General features: G+C 35.2%; 1 long non-coding RNA gene across 2 annotated transcripts in view; it reads left to right on the plus strand.

Moving 5' to 3' along the window:
- Nucleotides 1-4675: 4675 nt before the first annotated feature.
- Nucleotides 4676-7735, plus strand: part of LOC139190377 (uncharacterized) — a 35055-nt gene continuing 31995 nt past the window's right edge. The window contains exons 1-2 of one of the 2 annotated variants that reach the window (XR_011574576.1): nt 4676-4794; nt 4882-4951. This is a non-coding gene — a long non-coding RNA (uncharacterized lncRNA). Of the gene's footprint in view, nt 4795-4881; nt 5624-7735 lie in introns of those variants that run through there. The other variant, XR_011574575.1, reaches the window with a different exon arrangement.

Here is a 7735-nt window from a genome sequence, read left to right on the forward strand (position 1 = left end):
AACCAGTCATCCAATTCAATAAACAAATTTTGGTGTTAGAAACGAGTTCTGATTGTAATAATATATTTAGATATTATTGGTGGATTCGTACATATATCCAATATTAATTTTGCATAACAAATTTCCACCATATAAAAACTTTTAGTTTTAAAACTATTTTTACTAGAAAACTGAAGTATGTGTTGTTTGGGTTATTATTATATATACTTGTATTCTACAAAATCTATTTATAATACGAGTTATATTCTAAATTGTATGCTTAAATAGTGATAGTTTATACTTTGAATAAGAACTCACGAGTTGGACCAAGATACTTGATTAGTTTGGCAGTTACGTGGACTGACGTTGTAGCTTTGGAACCAGGTAAGGGGTGCTTGGGAAACCTTATAAATATTTATTCTTTTATTATCTGATTAATATATATTGATTGATATTTATCTATGTGGTTGGATTCATAAACTCATTACCTATACAGTTACTTGGATGGATTGATATACATGTTTTTCATTCATTTGTTAAACAATGAACTGATTACCTTGGGTTGAGATTCTTGTGAAGTAGATAGGGAAATGGGCAATGCAGAAGGCTTTTGTGTAGTTGAGCCTAATTCTTGGCATGTACCAGGTCTCAGGCCAGCCCCAAAGTGCACAATAATTTAAGGGTAATATGGGACTGGTGAAAGGGAATTAGGCAAGAGCACTAACAAAAGGAAAATATGGTGTTTGGGTTCAAGTTAATAAGGTTTGAAGAGAGAAACTTTGTGCATTCATACATATCATTTTTCTAATGTGTTTTAACTACATAAAAATAATATACTAATGGTTATATATTGAGGTATAATGTCCCTACTGAGCTTTATGCTCACCCTACTTAAATTTTGTGCAGGATCGGAACCAGAGAACTAAGTCATGTGCTAGAGATGTTACTTGTTGTATGATATGTGTAAATAGAAATAAAATAAAGAGCTTGGTGGTGTTTACTCTTTTGTTTGAATAAGGAACAAGAAGCTTTATGTAAATTTATGTAAAGAGTACTTTGTAAAACTTGAGAATTATCTCTTGGTGAATAAATGTGAATTATGTTTGAACAAATTTATATCATCTAAATAAGTTTTTTTTTTCTTTTCTTTCTTCACTATTTAACTATGGATTAATCTGTTCTTAAAGCTTAAAGATTTTATTCCATATTAAATTGTGAATCATGCCTTAATTAGAGTTTTAAGTTAATACTCCGATTAGGGTGTGACAACACCACACCGCAAAGCACCAGAGTATACCTCCGTGTGGGCTGAAAGGCCTACCTTGGTTCTTGCCACAACTGATTAGAGCCCATATGGGCCTTTAATATTTTGGGCCTATTTCTGCAGCCTGTTTGCTACTACTGGGCTCGCAACCTAATTCTTTTTTGGGCCGATTAGCCCGTGCTTACTCCAGCATGTGAGTAAATGAAATACATATAGTAACCAATTTTAGAGTCCGTATATGAGCGGGGTTGACCCATTTCACACAAGTGATGTTTAGAACATATGTAAATTGCATTAAAAGAAGAGTACATACATTTATATTGAAAGGAGAAGTCTTCTACATGACAGCTTTTATTAGCAATCCTAGTCGACAGGAATCTTCTGCCACTAAAATCCTAGAGGGGCGAAAAACAAGGATAAGTGGGCTTGAAAAATAAAGTTTTGTTAACCTTTTCGAAAATGTGTAACCCCTCGCTTTAAAAAAGTATATAGTTTCCCAAAAATATTATAATGATAGTATGTAATAGGTACCCTGCAACATAAGTGAGTCAAAGGATGTAGGGCACTACAACAAGGTATCTCAACATTAAATCTCGAATCGTTGTCACAAGAAATCAATGCTCATTAATTTATGTAGGCACTCAAGTCGATTGCAGAGATATCCAGACAATGGGACAGGCTGAGTGTAGGTCTTACATTCTAGTACTACATCACGTGAGATGCACTAGTCACATCATATACGAGTCTAAAACATCACACAAAAGGACAGGCTGGCACCTAACTCTAGATCCAAAGCGAATGTGAACTACATGTGAAGCTGGTCCTTGGCCCAGGATAGTACAAATAACTAAAAGACACCGTGTAATGAGCAGATAAAACGTAAGGATATCATGCCACAAGTTTATGCTCACAAATAGTAGTAAAAACATTAAGTGTATGAAAAGTCTATTTGTAAAGCTAAACATGGCATGTCACATCATAATATATAAAAGTAGTTGTTAGGAAAATCAAATATACATATATATACGTAAAAACGAAAAGACCCACTAATGTAGGTCATAATCGTCTAACTATTATGTCCGCCGTACTCCTCCATGTGATCTACTCCTATACGAAAAATTACTACACTAATCACTAAACTAATAATAATTAACATAAACAACTTAATTTCCCCTAGTTTGAACAAAAATGGGATTTTCGTCGAAGATTTCTAAAATAGTACAACATAGTCATTGCTCAACCATTTTTTCACACAAGAGGTATCAAAATGAAGCTTAGGACGAGGAGAACGTTTTTATACCTCTTTGGGGACCAAAACTTGGCCAAAGGTGATCGAAAATTGGCCTAAAAGCGACTGCCATAATCGGGACTTTCTAGACAGAGCATGTTTCAAACATGCAAGCTCAAATTTATGGTCTAGGGGTTGTGGGAAATTGTCCTACACATCCAAATACGACCAAATCAACAAAGTTTAGCTGGGAAAATCCTACAACTACCGGAAAAATAACGAGGTTAGACAATGTCTACGCACCAATACTTGCATGCATGCTTGAAAATCCACTAGAACTTGAAGGATAGTCTTGAGAAAGAAAGTGGAAGCTTACCAAGACGAAAGTGGTTTAGTATGGTTTGGTTCGTCGAACTCCGTCGAGATGCAAAACAATTTTGGATGAGTTTCCTTGGTGTTTTGAGAGTTTTTGGGTGGCTTTAGATGAAGCTTGGAGGAGATGGAGAATTTTTGGAGCTGGTTATGGCGGTGTTTTGATGTGCACCGAGAGGGAGAGCTACAAGAGAGAGTTGAGAGGTGTGGAAGAGTTTGAGTGTATTGTAGTGGAAATTAATTGTTGAGTGAGTGGGTAGAGAGACAGAGAAAGTGCATGGGGAAGAAAGGTAGAAGCATAGGGAAGAGTGGAAGTGAAAAAAGAAATCTACATTATTAAGAGAAGAGGGCTTGTCAACTTTTTGCCCCATTTTCTTTCAATTTTGCCCTCACTTTTGAATACACAATGTTGGCATGAGGACCACAAAATAGTAATTTTGTGTCTTTTGAACTTTTTCCCCTTTTTTCCTATTTTGCCCTCACTTTTGGTACACAATATTTACATAAGGAGGGCAAAATAGTATTTTTTTTATAGAAATATTTACATAAGATAAAAAATATGCACTTATTAAGTGAAATTGTCCCACCATCATTTTTTCATGCATGTAAGTGAAATCAAGATGTTTTTTGGATAGTTTGAATGAACTGAAGCAATTGCGCTTGAGGAGAACGTGGGAGGGCAAAATAGGAAAAAAGGGGGAAAAATTTGACAAGGAGGCTTCTCTTAATAATAGTATAAAAAAATGTACTTATTAAGAGAAATTGTTCACAAACACACACACAAAGTGTGTGCTCACTGCTAGTAATAAAGAAAGCTAAGGAAATGGACGTGATGATTAAAAACAAGAGGATCTGCTACATTTAAAAAGAAGTCATGGAATGGGATTTCCAATCCCAATTTAAAAATTAAACGTGGGTCCCACCACTCAATTATAGCTATAGGGTAGAAAATATAAACTTTCAAATGTATTTCTTGCAAAAAGAAGAGTAACTACATCACAAAGACTCTAAATTCAATTCCGCTTGCATCCATGAGTTCGTAAAAATGAGCACTATTTAGAAATAGTAAAGTAAAAGTGGGAAGTGAAAGGAAAATTGAGGTCCACGTGGAAGGCCTACATGGCATCTCAGGGGCATCGTGATAATTTCACTACTACTAAGAATAAAATACAATAAATTTCGGAATGGGATGTCACAATCTACCTCCTTAAGAAAATTTAATCCTCGAAATTAAAACAAAAGAATTTAATCAAAGAAGAAGTACGTATACAAATCTCTCACATGTTTCTCCATTTCCCATGCAGCCTCTTCAACAGAGTGGTTGTGAGACCTTGAATTTTTAAAGTACTTAGAAAGTGTTGTTATGAATTTTGAACTGCCTTCGAATTTTACAATTTACAATTCATTTTGAATTGTTGATAATTTTACATGAGATCAAGGGTTATTTTGAGGTGATAGGTTGAAAGTAGATGAGACCATGAGTTTGTAGCATTTTTAGAATTATTTTTCGGATATTGAATGAAATTTTTATGAGATTTAAAGCCGAATGAATGTTGGAAAGCCACGTGAACGCCAAGGTATGGATGACTTGCCACGTGGACAATAGCTAGAATGATCAACAAGGAAAGGGCTGATGGTGGTGGCAATACACCATGACAACACATGGTTATAAGAACCGAAAGATAAGAACAAAGCAAAAGGAAAAGTGATTAGATTTCCATATTGCTTGACACATGGCAAGCACCTATTGGACCTCTGAAATTGAAGAGGTGAGGCGGCAAGCTTGGAAGATTATAAATATTCTTCCTCATTCAATGCTGCAAGCTGAAACGAAAACAGCAATAGGAAAAATTTCCTTCAATCTTTCGAAATTCATAACTTTCAATTCAGGAATCCGACTGAGGAATGGTTTTTGCCTACATGCTCAGTGAATCAAACCCAATGTTCAAAGGTAAATTTTGAGAATTATTACTTAAGTTTGAATAATTCGTTCAGATTGGGATTTGTGACTAATTAGACTAAAATCTTCGATTTTAAGCTTGTTCTTGCACGATTTGAGGGCTTTGAAGCCTATTTGGTGACTGGAGAACAATTTCTAAGACATTAAGGTAAAGATTTACACATAATCAAATTGCTGGGATTTTATACAAGTTTCATTTGAATGAGATATAGAAGAATATGATGTTTGATTCAAAATACTTTGAATTTAGACTTTAAAGGACGTTTGTATGAAACAAATGAGTTGTACTATTGATAGATTGTGTTTTGTCTTGGGATATATGTTGAAATTCTGGGAAAAATAGATCTCAAAGCCATTGGTTTTCATAACAGGGACTGAACTGCGAAAACATTTTTGGTATTACTGCAATTGTGTAATTTTCAAAAAGTTAGGGGCCAAAGTGCAATTATCAAAAGTTTGGGGACCTATTTCAAATAATAAAAAGTTCAAATACAAAATTTTTATTCTGGTTAAGTGAAGGTCCCTATTGGATATAATTGTTGTTATGGAATAAAGTTGAGTCATTATATATGGACATATAGTGACATATTGTAATTGTTGAACTATGGACTCCAATAACTCATTGTGCTTGCATTTAATCAAGGTATTGGTGAGGAATATTGATTGCTTGGCTTGGAGTCCAAGTAGGGGAATCCTCACTTACCCTAGTTATGGAGTTTTGTGAATGTACGTATATGTAAATATACGAAGGCCTATGAAAGCTGCATATATTTTGCTGTGATAGAACCATGAGGAAAAATGGTTTTGTTTTATATCATGATATGCATGTTGTTTTATGCTACAAATTAAAGTGATGAGAGTGAAGCGGGCATAGCGACCGCCTTGGGTTTCAATCCCCTAAACCTCCGGTGGGGCTACTACTAAGGGATTAGTACCGCTACCTTTCTAGGAAAGGTACTAGGATATTTAAAGGTAGAGCATTAAAGGACACTCTTGCTACACCTTACCATAAGTATGTTTGTTCGAAGTTGGTCCAGGTAAGGGGGTAGTTGGTCATTGGACTGGTTATCAGGCATGTAGCGATTTATTAGGATCTCTGTTTTCTTTAAAAAGGAAATTGTGTGTGCATATAGTCTATTTTCAAAATTAAACAAAGCTTTTGTTGTGCATCAATCATTTCGCTGGGTGGATTCCCTCGCTGGGTGGATTCCCTATTTTCAAACCTAGCTGGGTGGATTCCCTGAGGGGGAGCGATGAACGTTTGTGATGCTCACCCCTACTTTATTACAGGACCGGTGCACCTACAATTAGACTATATGCTTGACTTTCCACATGTTTGTTACTTGTCAACTTCTTAGTTGCTAATTGGCTTTCCACATGTTTTTGTTTGTACATATGCTTGATTCCCTCAATCTTGAAGGAATCTTTTATAGCTAAACTTAGCGCTTTGTACTTTCCAAATCGTACCTAAGAGTTGGTTTTGTTGTTAATTGTAAACTTCATCCTTAATGACAAAAAGAAATTATCAATTCAGTTGCCTTTTTATTCTTCGTTTTGCCAAAATGATTTCTGCTTCCGTACTGCTTAAAAATAAATGATTTTACTTCCCCTCAAATAGCCTTAAGTTCTGTTAGGAATGTAGTGTTATAGTGTTGGAATTTAACACTATAGTATTGCGCTACTAATAGAGCGTGGCACTATTATGTGCCCCTTTTTGGGGCGTGATAGAAAAATGGTATCAGAGCAACAGTTGATCCACTTCTAAAGATTTTTGTTGTTCCTGTTTATTTTAAATCGTTATGGTTCGAAAAAGAGTTTTGAATTCCACTTTCGATTTGAGTTTTGGATTGACTTTGCCTTGCCCTTTCAATTGAAACTTCTACTTCATCTGTTGTTGAGTCAAATCTTGAATGAGTTGTTGAGTCAATATCTCTCATTTCAGTTCATATTCGGTTGACAAGATGCCTAGTCATTCGACAAGTCCAAAAGAAAACAGGGCATCGTTTGATGCACAACAAATAGCATAAATGTTTAGGAGTTTTGAATCATCGATGAATGCTTATATGCGCACTAATGAGAAATGTGCGCATGACCGATAGATGTCTTATCTCGATCCTTTTGAAAAATAAGCCGCTCAAGTTTTGGGGAGCGCCTAAAGCTGAAAAAGCTGAGAGTTGGTTGGAACATATTAAGAAGAAGATGAGAACTGTTCATGTACCACTATAACTTCAAGTTAATCTAGCTTCACCTGTCTTCAAAGGTGAAGCAGATTTATGGTGGGGTACTATACGTGCTCAATATAACATCGAAGAGATGAATTTTGATGATTTTGAGTAACTTTTTCTCAAGCGTTACTTTCCTGATGCAATGAAGCATACTAAGATTCAAGAAATTCTTGATCTTAAGGAAGGGAATGTGACTGTAGCTGAGTATGTCACCAAATTTATTGAGTTGTGTAAGTACTCTGATGGTATTGCTAATGATTAGAAGACAACGGAAATTAAGTTCAGACAAGGGTTTAAAGACTTTATCTGAAGGCATATTGTAGGTCAAGGACCTAAAACTTATCATGAAATTGTGGAAGCAGTTTACGAGTTAGAGTAAGATTAATATAAAGGGTCAGGATTGAGAAAAATGAATAGGAAGTTTTTGAGGAACCAGAATGGAGTAGTAGTGGCAGTGGTGGATATAGATGTAGAAGGCCAGGACCTATTGAATGTTATAATTGCCATGAATTTGGATATACTAGAGATAAATGCACCAGTTGCATTTATGTATCTCATGAATCGAGTATTCCAACCTTATTTGGATAAGTTTGTTATTGTTTTCTATTGATAATATCCTTATTGATTCTAAGACTCAAAAGAAGCATGAAATGCATCTCCATATAGTTTTACAGATTTTAATGGACAACTAGTTGTATGCTAAGAAG

Source organism: Malus domestica, chromosome 13 (assembly GCF_042453785.1).
Source record: "Malus domestica chromosome 13, GDT2T_hap1".
NCBI lineage: Eukaryota > Viridiplantae > Streptophyta > Magnoliopsida > Rosales > Rosaceae > Malus > Malus domestica.